Source organism: Macrotis lagotis, chromosome 4 (genome assembly GCF_037893015.1).
Source record: "Macrotis lagotis isolate mMagLag1 chromosome 4, bilby.v1.9.chrom.fasta, whole genome shotgun sequence".
NCBI classification, from domain to species: Eukaryota; Metazoa; Chordata; class Mammalia; order Peramelemorphia; family Peramelidae; genus Macrotis; species Macrotis lagotis.
The window spans coordinates 254,806,338-254,821,177 of record NC_133661.1 but is presented as its reverse complement, the minus strand read 5'-3'; positions in this window follow the sequence as shown (position 1 = coordinate 254,821,177).

Genomic DNA, 14,840 nt, shown 5'->3' with positions numbered 1-14,840 from the left:
TACCAAAGTTAATTCACAGTTTTGATACTATATTAATCAAACTATCAAAGGCATATTTTAGAGTGGAAATAGAAACAGACCCACTACAATGTACATAAAGATTGTTATATTGACTAAATTTTAAAATGTAATGCCGTATTTTATTGTATTCTTGTTTAATTTGTTAAATATTTCCAAATTATATTTTAATCTGACTTTGATCATATTTGGGAGTTTAGTGGCTACCATATGGTCCACATGTTTTATGTCTCTGTTTTATAAAATTCAATAAAATACAACTAATTTGTAGGAAGAAAGTTCTAAAAATATCAAAGGAAATAATAAAAAAAAGATATAGAAAAAAGGGGGAATTGTATCTTCAGACTTCAAACTATTATAAAGCAAGTCATCAGAAATGATTAAAAAATAAAGAAGTCAATGAAATAAATCAGACAAAGGGCAATTAGAAACAATGAAATTCAATAAGCCAGCAAGATCTTAATATGAACAATTATACTAGAAGATGGAGGAGTAGCAAGAAGTACAGTGAATTCTCTCCCCACATCAAAATTATCTGAACAAATCTAGAAAATATTGCAAACTGCATGACTTCTGATCAGGAAATTCAAGGAAAAGTCAGTGAATCATTTATCTAACCTAGGTTGATTTACAGACAGAGGTCTGAACTCTATAATCATCAGGGGTAAAAGAAAAAGTTTAATTAGATAGAAAGTCTAAGAATGATTCTGTTATATTTAAATGACCTTAAAAGAAGATAGACAAAGCAGAATGAGAAGTATAGGGGAGAAGGAAGAATTATCTCACATAGTTAGGATGTGCCTGTTAACAGCTATACAAATAGGAGAGGGAGTGACTGACAATTCTTATTTCAACTGATCAAAGGATAAGAGAACACATAAGAGGCACAGTGGGGTATAAAAATGAATTTCACTCAGCAGGAAAACAGGAAGGAAAAAAGAGGAATATGAAAGAGGGATTCATTCTAAGCAAAATAAGTTCTAATGTAAAAAATTCATTTTGTGGTAGCAATAAGTGGAAAATGAAGTGTTCATCAGTTGAAGAATGATTGAACAAGTTATGTAACATAAGTATGATAGGAGAACTATTGTGCTGCAAGAGATGTAGGAGATGATTTCAGAGAAACCTGGAAAGACTTCTATGAATTGATGCATAAGTGAGATGATACAATGATAATGATATTTTAAAGATAAACAACTTTTAAAGACTTGGGAATCAAGCATGACCACAAGTCCAGAGGATTCCAGAGACAAAATTCTATCCACCTTCTAAAAGAGGACTCTGAGTACAGAATGAGTCAATTTTTAAAATCATGATCAATGTGAACATTTGTCTTGCTTGACTATACCTGTTTGTAATACTGGATTTGTTTTTCTTTCTCAGTTGAAGTGGAAGGAAGGGGTTAAGAGGAAGGGAAACCAAATTTTGTGTAATTTAAAAGATAAAATTTTTAAAAAGATTGTGCCATAAAAAAAGGATAAGCATATCACAGTTATGAGTAGATGTACTCATAATTAAACATGATAGAGGCATCTACAAAAGATAACATTAGTGAAGTTTGATTACATGAAATTGAAAAGCTTCAGTGCAGAATCAATACATCTAGATTCAGGAGGAAAAGAAATCTCTCAGCTAACAGTTGGGTATCTAAGATATAGATAATTATATAACAGTGCACACTCACACATTTATGCATGTGTGTATATATAGGTGTGTATATACATATATATATATATATATATGTATGAAATACACATATACACAAATGAAATACTAAAACCCATTCCCTAATAGGTGACTGGCTAAAAACAATGAAGAAAAAATTGCAAACTTTTAATAACCATGTGATAGAATGCCCCATGTCATATACAATAAAAGAAATATAAATCATACTTATTAGGTTTTAGCTTATCATACCAAATAATTTGGCAAAAATGTAAAAAGATGGAAATTGTCAGTGTTGGAGGTACTGGAAAGAGCATACTACTGCATTGTAGATTCATCGCAACTATTTTGGAAAGCAATTTGGCATTATGTAAATAATTCTCTTAGATTTAGAGATTCCGTTTCTAAAGGTTATTTTAATAAAAAATATATACCAAATAAGTTAAAGCAATGCTATTTCTTGTAGCAAAAAATTAGAAACAAAGTAGATACCCCTTAGTTGGAGAATGGCAAAACAAATTGTGATACTATATAACATAGTAATATTACTCTTCTGGAAGAAATTATGAATATGATGAACACAAAAGCATGGGAATACTTATATGAATTGATGCCAAAAGAAGTAAGAAGGGCAAAAAAAATTAGAATTACTATAGAGCATAACTCTGATGGAATGACCATACTGTTCAAAGGTCAAACTTGTGCTTGCCAAAAAGACTATTTTATGGAGAATTCATACAGGTCAAGTGCTCATGGTGGTGGGGGGAAGGAGGGTAGAGGCAGAATTGGGGGAAAAGAGAAGGTCAAAAAAAGCAATACAAGGACACCCTCAAGATCTCTTTTAAGAACTTTGGAATTTATTATGCAACATTGGAGATCCTGGCACAGGACTGCCCAGCATGGCATGCCCTCATCAGAAATGGTGCTTTGCTTTATGATCAAAGCAGAATTGATGAAGATCAAAGGAAATATAAGATGCACAAGTTTAGAGAACTCACCTCAAATGTTCATATGAACCATTTGTGCCCAACCTGTGGCAGAGCATTCTGAGCTCATATAGGATTGATCAGCCACAGTAGGACACATTGTGACTTGTCTCTTTCATAACAATATCATTTTGGTCCCCTTTGAGAATGCAGGAGAACAACCAACCAACCAAATAAAAAGAATAATAATCACAAAATAACTGAAGTTAAATATTGCAGAATTTGTTTAAAAAGTATGATCCTAAATAAGGGATATGAGAAGATACATTCATTTGTGGAGGTAGATGTTCTATTGAGTAAAGAAAACCGTATAGTGTTTTTTAATAATACTATATCAGATTTTTAAAATGTATTAATCAGCATTTTAAATTTTTAAATAATTAATCTCTTGATTTTTTTATAAATAAATAGTATTTATCTTACTAAAGTTATCAAAGCTTAAACTGCACTAAAGATTTATGATATGTGTGTGTGTGTGTATGTGTGTTTGTGTATGTGTGTGTATCTGCTAGTTGTTTATACATCTTGGATACCAAACTCTTCTCTGTGAAATCTGATACAAAAAATTTTCCCTATCCAATCACTTCACTCTTCAACCTAGTTGCATTAATTTTCTTTGTGCAAAACTTTTAAATTTTATATAATCAAACTTATCTAATTTGTTTTTATCGTTGCTGCTATTCCTTACCTAATGACGCATTCCATAACCATAACCATGCAAGGTATTTGATTTGTTTCTCTTCCTCTTTTTCTTTTTTTTTTAGGTTTTTCTTTTTGCAAGGCAAATGGGGTTAAGTGGCTTGCCCAAGGCCACACAGCTAAGTAATTATTAAGTGTCTGAGACCAGATTTGAACCCAGGTACTCCTGACTCCAGGGCCGGTACTTTATCCACTGCACCACCTAGTTGCCCCCTCTTTTTCTTTAAAAATGTTTTTTGTTATCCTCTGGATGGAGAGAGAAGCAGAAATACTAGGTAGAATTTAGTACATGTAAATAAAAAAATTTTAATTTACATTTTTAAAAACACCTAAATATATCAATAAATTCAAAAACAGGCTTTTGACATAATACAATGCCCCTTTATATTAAAAACTTTACAAAGCATGACAGAAAACAGTATCTAAATCAAAGAGTTAACATTACGTGTATTGGAGAAATGCTAGAGTAATTTCAGTCATAAAGCAAAAAGTTACATTATTACAACTATTGCTCAATATCATTCTAACTTGGACAAGAAAAAGAAACTGAAGGAATAAGTATAAGCAAAGTAAAGACAAGATTGTTCCTTTTGCAGCTGAGATGTAGGTTTACTTAGGGAATTCAAGAGATTCAACTAAAATTAATTAAATAACAATTTCATTAAAATAGCTGCATACAAAATAAAGCCCCCTCCCCTCCAAGATTTCTCTGAAAATCCATCTACAAAGACATAGAAATTATATGTTTGCAGCTACAATATACTCTCTGGAAAAAACAAATTATTGGGAAAATATTAATTGTTCATGGCTGGGTTCTGCCACTATAATAGAAAGGATAACAGTACCAAACATAATTTACAAATTCAGTGCCATGCCAGTCAAATTACCAGTTACCTTATAGAACTTGAAAAAATAATATTTACCTCCAAGGACAAAAGTTCAAAAATCTCTTGAAAAAAAATTTGGGGGGCAACTAGGTGGCATAGTGGATAAAGCACCAGCCTTGGAGTCAGGAGTACCTGGGTTCAAATCTGGTCTCAGACATTTAATAATTACCTAGCTGTGTGGCCTTGGGCAAGCCACTTAACTCCATTTGCCTTGCAAAAACCTAAAAAAAAAAAACCCAAAATATATGAATAGTTTTCAAAAGAACTACAAGCTATAAAATAATTTTATAAATTTTCCAAATCACTAATAATGAGATAGGCAAATTGGAACAATTCTGAAGTTTTACCTCACACCCATCAGATTGGCAAGATATCAGAAAAGGAAAATGATTGTTAGAGGGGATGTAGGAGGATAGGGTTACTGTTAATGGAGTTATGAATTGATCTAACCATTTTTGAAGATAATTTGGATCTATTCCCCCTATTTAAATTCCTAAAATATATCCATTAAACCAACATACTACTATTAGGCATAAACTCAAAAGATATCAGCTAAAGGGAAAAAGGACTCATTTATCTGTAAATCAGACATTTGTTAAAAACTGGGGACATACAGACAAAAATTAAATAGTCCTTACCCTCAAGGGGTTTATATTCTACGATGGGAGACATGTGAAAAAATAAATATACAGAACACAAAAAAACATTTATTGCACACCAACTGTGTGTAACACAAAATTCATAGAAAATACAAAATCTTCCCTCAAAGAGCTTATTATTTATTTGGATAGAAAATAAGTAATAACAGAAAAAAATTTTCACGATAACTGAAAAAGATTCAACATAGTAAGAAGATGCTAAACATACAAAGTTTAAAGAGGAGAGTCTAATTCACAAAACAGATAAGTCTATGACTTGATTTTAAATCTTTGAAAAGTCTGGGGTACAGAGGAAGAATACAAGTAAAGAAATCTGGATTGGTAAAATAGTAATGAGCAACAGCTTTGATGTAAATGAAAAACCATAAGATGTTTGAAGGTTGAGGGAAGAAAATTTCCAGTATTATTTGGTTGAATCAAAGAGATCTTAAAGTCAAGGGGCATTTGAAGTCACACTAGAGCACCTCAATTGTTAAGCTAAAGAGTTCAGATGTTATCTTTTCAATACTGAGGAGTTATAAAGAGTTTTTAACATTCAGGAAAGTGACATAATGAAAATGATGGTTTATGGGCCTGGCAGGCACATGTCGATTGAAGACATGACAGACATTGATGTAACCCAGACATGAGGTGATAAAGATCAGAACTGAGTTATAGAGAAAACTTAGAAAATTTTAGGCAACCAATCCACAGATATCACCCTATATCCTAGAACAATGAGTAAAGTACTTTTATTCTTTAAAGAGTAGAACTAACCTTAACAGCACATCTTGTTTCTGGTCAAAAAAGTGCAGGAAAAAAAAGACTTAGGGAATTAAGAACAGGACTTGCAGAATTAGGAGGCATGGAGATCTCCAAGAGTGAATAAAATAACTACAAAGTCAGTAAATGGGGCATGAAGCCTATGGGAAGAAGATTAAGACTTAGTAGAGAAGTACATTCCCTTAACTAGAGACCTATATCCAGAGAAAAGCCTTCATGAAGGTTCTTGAAGAGACTGAGAAATAATCATACAAGGTGTAACAGTGGTAATAATCAAAACCAACCTCTGACCACTAAAACTTAACAAAGAATCTAATTGCATTAAGCTTTGACCACTAAGACAGCAGTTTTTGCTGTAGCAAAGAAATAGAAACAAGATAGGTGCCTATCAAATGAGGGAATGGATAAAAATTTATAGTATTTGAATGTGATGGTTTAATAATGAATGGACCCCTTCTTAAATAGAGACTGAAGTGAAGGAGGACAGTGGGGTTGGGGGTGATCACAAGATATGAAATGATAAGAGGGACTTAGAATCAAATGATCTTAATTTTTGTGTGTGTGTGTGAAATATGTGAGGCAAGAGCCTCAGCTAAGAAGTGAAAGATTGATGTGCTATGGAAAGTTGGGGTGGGGGGGAGATGATTTCAAAGAGTCTCAAGGACTATCTAATTTATCCTGTATGTGAACAAAAATATCCACCATATCTGAGACTCCAGGGCCTGTGCTCTATCCACTGTGCCACCTAGCTGCCTCCTGTTTTTATTTTTTTAAGGAAAGAGGAGACTTGAACATATCCATGGCCAGTGGGGAAGGAGCTAATTAATAGAGAAAAAGCTGTGACTGGATGACTGCTTAAGTGGGTTTACTCTCAGATACACAATTAGGCAAAGTTGCTGATAGGACAACTTGAAAGTATGGAAAACTGAGGTATAAATAACTATAACATTAATAAAATTTGAGTGACACCAAAGTGAAATCAAATTTCATTTGTTGTATTCATCAAAAGTCTTTGATGTGGTAACCCAAATTAAGCTATTTTACAGAGCTAGAAAAAATAACAAAATTCAACTGGAGCAACAAAAAGTCAAGAATGTCAAGGGACTTAATGAAAAAAATTGCAAGCAAAAGGTCAAGAAAAATGCAAAAAATCTGGTACTGGCCTAGCCAGTGTTAGTTAAAAAGTGTTAGTCATCAAAACTATCTGGTACTGGCTAAGAAATTGAGAACTGGATCAGTGGAATAGGTAGGTACAAAAGAAAGATAGTAGATGACTGTAGTAATCTATTGTTTGATAAACCCAAAGACTCTAACTTTTGGAATAAGAACTTACTATTTGACAAAAACTGCTGGGAAAACTGGAAAATAGTATGGCAAAAACTAGGCATAGACCCACATCTCACACCCTATTCCAAAATAAAGTCAAAATGGGTATAACAATCAAGAGAACAAGACACACTCCTGTTGGATCTATAGAGAGGAGAGAAGTTTATGATCAAACAGGAGGTAGAGAACATAATAAATTGCAAAAATGGATGGTTTTGACTATATTAAATTTAAGAGGTTTTGCACAAATAAAAACAATGCAGCCAAAAGTAGAAGAAATACAGAAAACTGGGAAATAATTTTCACAGCTACTGATAAAGGTATCATTTCTAACATATATAGAGAACTGAATCAATTTATAAGATTACAAGTTATTTTGGAATTGATAAATGGTCAAAGGACATGAATAGGCAGTTTTCAGATGAAGAAATTTAAGCTATTTATAGTCATATGAAAAAATGTTCCAAATTATTATTGATTAGAGAAATACAAATTAAAAGAACTCTGAGATACCACCTCATACCTCTCAGATTGACTAAGATAACAAAAAAGGAAAATAACCAATGTTGGAGAGGATGAGGGAAAATCGGGAAACTCATGTACTGCTGATGGAGTTTTGATTCAGCTGTTCTGGAGAGCAATGTGGAATATGGAATGTCCAAATAGCAATAAAACTATAATATATGTATACATATATGTTATATATATAATATATATCCCAAAGAGATCATAAAAAATAAAAAAGCCTCATATGTTCAAGAATATTTATAGCAGTTCTTTTTGTCAAAGAATTAGAAATTGAGGGGATATCCATCAATTGGGCAATGGTTGAACAAGCTATGATATATAAATGTTATGGAATATTATTGTATTTAAGAAATCATGAGTGATTAGATTTTTAGAAAAGTATTGAAAGACTTCCAAGAACTGATACTGAGTGAAGTGAGCAGAACCAAGAGAATATTATACCCATTAACAACAACATTGTGAGATGATCAACTATGATGGATGCAGTTCCTTTCAGCAGTTTCAGATCAAGGACAATCCTGAGAGATCTGTTTAGAAAAATTCATCCACATCCAGAGGAAAAACTTTTTCCTGAACGTAGAGCAAAGCATATTATGTTCATTTATTAAAACTTTTTATTATGTTTTTTCTTTATTTCTCATAATTTTCCCCCCTTGGTTCTAATTCCTCTTTCAAAACATGACCAATATAGAATTATGTTAAACACTATTGTGCATGTACAACTTAATAAATTGTTCACTGCCATGGGGAAGGAGGAGGGAAAGGAGGGTGGTTGAAAATCTGTGGAATTCATAAGTTAGCAAATGGATGAATGTTGGGGAAAAAAATGCCTTGGATGGGTCAGAACCTGGGAGAACCAAAATCCCTTGTGGCTGGCTCCAGCATTTCTAATGAGCAACTGGGCTGAGGTAACATTCTGGGTACAGGCAATCTTTAATCACATAGGGTTAGATTTAATCAGTATAATAATTTTCCTCAACAGTACAATAAATCATTTTTATAGAATTTCCCCCTTTTGGTCATTTCCAACATTGTCATACTAATGAAAGCATAATAACAGAAAAAAAGAAAAGCTGAATTAAGGTATCAAGGGAGTTAGTTCATTAAATCAACCTTAATGGAATCATCCTCCTCATTATCCATCTTGTCTGATGTTTGTCCTTCATTTTCAAAGAAGACCAAGATATCAGAGAGGTAATGCTATGACAAGTATATGAGCTTACAGGGGCCAGAGATCACTCTGTATGCAAGGCAATCAGGGTTAAGTGACTTGCCCAAGTTCACACAGCTAGTGAGTACCAAGTGCTTGAGTCTGAATTTGAATTCCCATCCTCCCAACTCCAAGGCCAATGCTCTATCTACTGTGCCACTTAGTTGCCCTATCCATATTGTCTAATATTTTATTTAAATAGGGGTAGGGATGAGATAAATAACTTTTCCCAATGTCTTATACTCTGAGAGATCAATCTGAGTAAGTAAATTTCAGAGGTTGTCCAGGGGAATTAACAACAGAATTTTTTCCTGCAGAAATATTTAATATTATTATTACATAAGTCATATTTTGGTCAGGTAAGGTTAATATAAACTGAAAATGGGTTTTCAGTTGACCAAAAAGTTACAGAAGGAATTATAATGGTCCCTGAACAATAATTGAACATAATTAGGGCATAATTCCTCTTCCAGACAAATATAAATAGCATAAAAGAAAAAGCTGAAGTAATACACTAGATGATGATTAATATTAAATAGCATCATCTTGTTCTTGGTAACATGTTCTCAATTTTTATTTAGTCAGAAATTACATTTTGAGTCCCAGTCATCACATGTAAGATATCTGTGAAGGTATGTATATCCCATGTAAGTTACATTAAACTTCTCTAGAATTTTCAAAGGTAGGTATTTCCAGAGATCAGGTTTCCTTTGGAAATTCTGGAATACATCTCATTCTCAAGGCACCTCTCAAGAGCACTTCTTAGCAGATTTCCTTTTCTGGTTATGAGTCACTTAAAGAAATCCTCTATTTAATATCGCTAAAATCTGCCAGGACCAAGACTCAATAGGTTTTAAATACAATATCTTAAACTTGGTTTGCTAGCAACCAGTTCATGTGATGAAAACCAGATCAAATCTTGTGGATCTAACCCCTTTAACAACAAATACAAAAGATATTAAATGAGAAAACTACAATTTATCTAAACTTCAGAGATTTTCAGTTATTATATACTGCTTGTTTTTTTCTTTCTTTACTTGAACAGGCAAATGCCATCAATAGGATGATGGAAAAATTTTTTAAAAGGATTCAAAAAGCACCAGAAAAGTGCTGACTACTGTAAGCTTCCAATCTATTTTGCTTAGAAACCTTTAAGGCAAAATAACATTTTTGAATCTAAGATCTATTATTATTAAATTAGTTCTAAGATATAACTTTAATATATATTATTCCAGATACATTTTCATATTTTTCATAATCTATCAGGCAAAACGCACTGTTTTCTATAAGAAAACTTGTAAGTCCCCCCCCCATTTTATCTGGGAATGATCCTAAATTCTCAAACTTCATTACTTTAGAACTTTATAATATGCTGTTAGTGGAGTTGATAAGATCTTTGACACTGCCTGAATAGAAAGTCCTAAAATCTGTATCCATTTTAAAGTGAAATATACTCTGTTAAGGGCCAGTTAAGTGGAGCAGTAGCTAGAATGCCAGCTTTGGAATCAGGAAGACTTAGTTACTATCTTGACCTAGGCAAGTCACTTGACCCTGTTTGCCCAAGTCTCTTCATCCTTGATATAAGTTAGAGAATGAAATGGCAAACCATTCCAGTATCTCAAAAACCTCAAATGGAATTATGAAGAGTTGGAGAGGACTGATAATGACTGAGCAATCCAATTAAATACTTAATAATTTTCAAACATTTTGAATACATTCTTGAACAGCTCAATTTATAGGATATAACAGCATCTGAATTCAAAGAGTGGATACTTTTCTAATGATATAATTGTCAACATTCTCTGGGTATCATTTTTCAAGGTGATATTTCTAAAACAATGGGTTCCCCAAAATCAAAATACAAGAAAAAATAGAAGCCTAATAATGACAGGAAACAATATTATGGATTTTAAAAAATAACTAAAGTTTTTGTTAGTCATATAATATCAATTCATTTGAATGAATTTTCTAAATCTCTTTCTAATCCTAGAAAATTACTACCAATCAGTTTGGCATTCTATATCAATCACATAAAAAACCAGTATAATACAATTATATTTAGTTAAAATAATAATAGGCAATATTTATTTCATTTGGCCCCCACAGCAATATTGGGAGGTAGGTGTTATCTTTATGCCATTTTAATAGATGAGGAAACTGAGACAAATAGTGAAATAACTTGCTCAGTTTCATTCAAGTAATTAATTGTTGCAGCTGGATTTGAATTAAGGTTTTCCCTGATCCATGCATTTTACAAGCATTTCATCTTGTAGAAAAATATCAGAAGTATTTTGCATTAAGTTCTAATTTACCACAACTATTATAATAGGAGAGCACACCTTATTGTAAATGAGACTACACTGTAATTTAGTTTCAGGTCAATATCAAATCTGAATTTATAATCACTAATGATAGCATTCAAAAATATCAATTTTTCCAAGGGCCAGAAGCTGCTACCATCTCAGATTATGGAATCTACTGATTTCAATCAATTCACTTCCAAAGATACATAGTTTCTGTTTCAAATTCCCAACTTCCTCTTTTTGGAATCCATAAGGGTTTTAGGATTGAGACGTACCCTTCTAATGATCCTTCAAGGGCAGTATTTTTATATGTTATACTTGAATAATTTCATGCAGCAAATTTTATTTCTATAGTTGCCATTAGGTAAATGTTAAAACTTGATAAAGTATTATCATTTCAGTCTAGCTGTAGCTCTATTTTTTAAGAGGATGGGGGCGGCTAGGTGGCACAGTGGATAAAGCACCAGCCCTGGAGTCAGGAGTACCTGGGTTCAAATCCGGGCTCAGACACTTAATAATTACCTAGCTGTGTGGCCTTGAGCAAGCCACTTAACCCCATTTGCCTTGCAAAATCCTAAAAGAAAAGTGTATTTTTTTAGAGGATGAAATTACCTATTAGAACAAACTGTATTTATCATCCTCCAGAAGGGGAACTGAAGCTGTGCTTTATACTTAGTCTTAATCCTAACTGCAAACCTCAATTTCCACTAATATGTTCCCACAATTTGGAAATTTACAGTAAAGGCATAATACTTGTTAAAAATTTTAATTTTTAATAATTTCATAAATTTCTACATAACAGGAAAAAGATTTCTTTCCTTTTCTTGACTGTCTTTATCTCTGCAATCTCATACCTGATCCAGGTTGTGAAGGCTAGAAACTTCCAGTTTTTCCTCTTTATCTCCCATGGAAAGCCTGATTTTAAACATCAGTGAGAGTAAGTCCCTGCTTAGTATTACTGACAGTTGGGAGAGATGTTTTGAAACTTCATTAGTCTTCTCCTACCCATCTAAGTTCCTTTTCTTTGTTGTCTCACAAGAGGATTTTTTTTTATGGATGACATAGTGTTCCCCTTCAAAGTTCTCCAAGGTAAACAAGACCTTTGTTCAGGCTAGAGAACTTCCATAGTGGGAGTCCCATGAAGCCCACCTCACTGCCTGCCAAATACATGTTTTCTTCACTAACCTATGTCCTCTTAAGTGAATGAGGCTAAAATGAATGCCCATGTTCACCAGGATATTCGAATTAGCCTAATTATATCTAGACATAGCTGAAGAGAAAGATAGTAAATTAGAAAGAAAAAAAGAAAAAGCTCTGCCAAAGAACCACCCACCTAATTTTAACCAAATTTTTAGTTGCTATATGGTCAGTTTCTTCTGCCTGTTGGCAAAATTCCAGGTTGAGATTTCAGTTTTAGGCCTGGTATTTGCTGATAGGTACATCATCTTCCCTTTCAATTTTCAGTTCTATGTTGTTTAAATTTTTACATTCTTCTCTGCCTTCTGTAAAAATTTAAATTGCATCCATGTTGCATTGTCCTATATAAGATGTTTGAAAATGGTACTCATGGCCCGTATTTTTTGTTGATACCAAGGGACTTTGCTTGGAGCATATAATAAATCTGTTATTAAAATGTCTCGCTATGTTGATAAGTATGACTGACAGCAGCATCTATTAATAGTCCATGGATATTTTTATACTAGAGGCTTTGTCAAATGATTAGCTAAAATCCATTCACTGCTCACCAGGTGCAGGGCTCCATCATTTGAGCTTGTTCTTCATATTTCCTGGTTTTCTTCCATATATTTTATCTGCTGCTACTGCTCCTCTTTAGCATACACCATACCAACAGAAGCTACCTTTCTGTCCAGTTGCCTTCTGCCATAATTCAACTAAGCACCCCAGGTCTAGACCCACCTGCATGAGTATATTACAGAAAATCAGAAGTAATCTTGCTTTGGCTATCAACAAATCACATTGTACCTATTCATTTATACTCAAGACTGATTTTCTTCCACCCATCTCCAAGATGATACCCTACCAAATTTTAAGGACCCTGTGGATTCATGTCATGAATATAATCCAAGAAAACCCCAAAACCTAACCTACCATGTGAGATTTAAAGGAAAGAAACTAGTACTCTTAATTCTGTCCTAGTGGGCACAATTATGCACAATTATATAATTTGCCACAAGATGGCAGCAGGAGCTCAGACTATATTTTAGAAGCTTGCGAGCATGTCTGTGTGGCTCATTGGAAAGGAGCTAGCTCTCTCTATTGGCTAGATCAGGAAACTGAGGTTCAGAAAGGGGAAGTCATTTGTCCAAGGTCCTTTAGATAGTGCTTGTTGTGTGTGTGTGTGTGTGTGTGTGTGTGTGTGTGTGTGTGTGTCCTTAGGGTTACAGGGTTCTGATTCAGTGTGTAAGTCTTTTATACTTAAGACCACTGCTAAATCCCCTCTCCAGGATGAATTATACCCTTTGTTGTATGCAGTATGATCAAAGTTGCCAATTCTGATATGACTATGTCTCTTTTGGAAACATTGATTAGTCTTTCAAAAAGCACGCTGTATTTTTTTAGACACCAACTGTATTTTCTCCTTCCACTTATTCTGCTGAGAAACAGGATAGTATAATGGAAATGAGCTGGATGGCTCAGTAGACAGAAGACTTGACTTGGAGCCATAAAGACCTGAATTCAAATCTAACATCAGATAAAAACTGGTTATATGACCGTGGGCAAGTCATGTAATCCTGTTTGCCTCAGTTTCTTCATCTGTCAAATGAGCTAGAGATGGAAATGGCAAACTGCTTCCAGTATCTTTTCCAGGAAAACCCTAAGGATAGCATGGTCCACAAGGTCACAAAGAGTCAGATATGACTAAACAATTCAACAACAATAGCAACTTAATAGAAATGAGCTTAGATCTTGAAATCAGAATACTGTAACTAAGGCCCTTTTAAGCTATAAAGGACAATGCAGGGATGCTATAGCTCTTAGAATCTGAAGACCCAGAGAAAAGTCCCAACTCTGCCACTTAGCCTGAGAGTTTCAGTTTACTTATCTAGGAGGTTTCAGGGTTGGACATTGCTTCCACCAAGGATGGATTGCAACATATTATCTAACACATAAATCCTAGAACTTTAAAGATTAAGTGACTTGCTTAGAGGCACTCAGTTAATAAATTGACAGAGGGGGCTTTTGAACCCAAGATTTTAAGACTCATCTAACATGGTGATAAAAATACTTGCATTACTTACCTCTGAATTATGAAGAAAATGTGTTAAGTGTCATATAAATGTGAGCAGCTGTTGTTATTATTATTATTAATATATTGAGAAGAAAAATATCTGATCAAATAGCCATAAACTAAACTGTTTGACATTGAGCTACCTTTCTGAGTGTCCTCATCTGTAAAAACCACAACCTTACTTTTAAACTAAAAATTCTGAGGTTCTAGTGAACCCCACCCTATTTCTCTCTTGACAGAGTGAGTATTCACTGGTGACACTGAGAAATTTCATGTATGCATTAGAACAAGTAGTCAAGTCTTTAACAGATTTCTCAGAATTAATTAAAAGATTGAATACAGTCTTTAATTTGAACATAGGCAGTTTATTTTCTAATGATACTGTGGGAGGACAGTCCTTTGGTTCAGAAGTACAGTTATATTCAGCTGTGTAGAGGTCATCCATTCTAGAAGGAATCTCAGAAGTACTCTGATCCAAAAATCTTTCTTTTACTGATGAAGAAAGTGGGACCCAGAAAGGAGAAATGACTTGCCTCAAATCATAAAG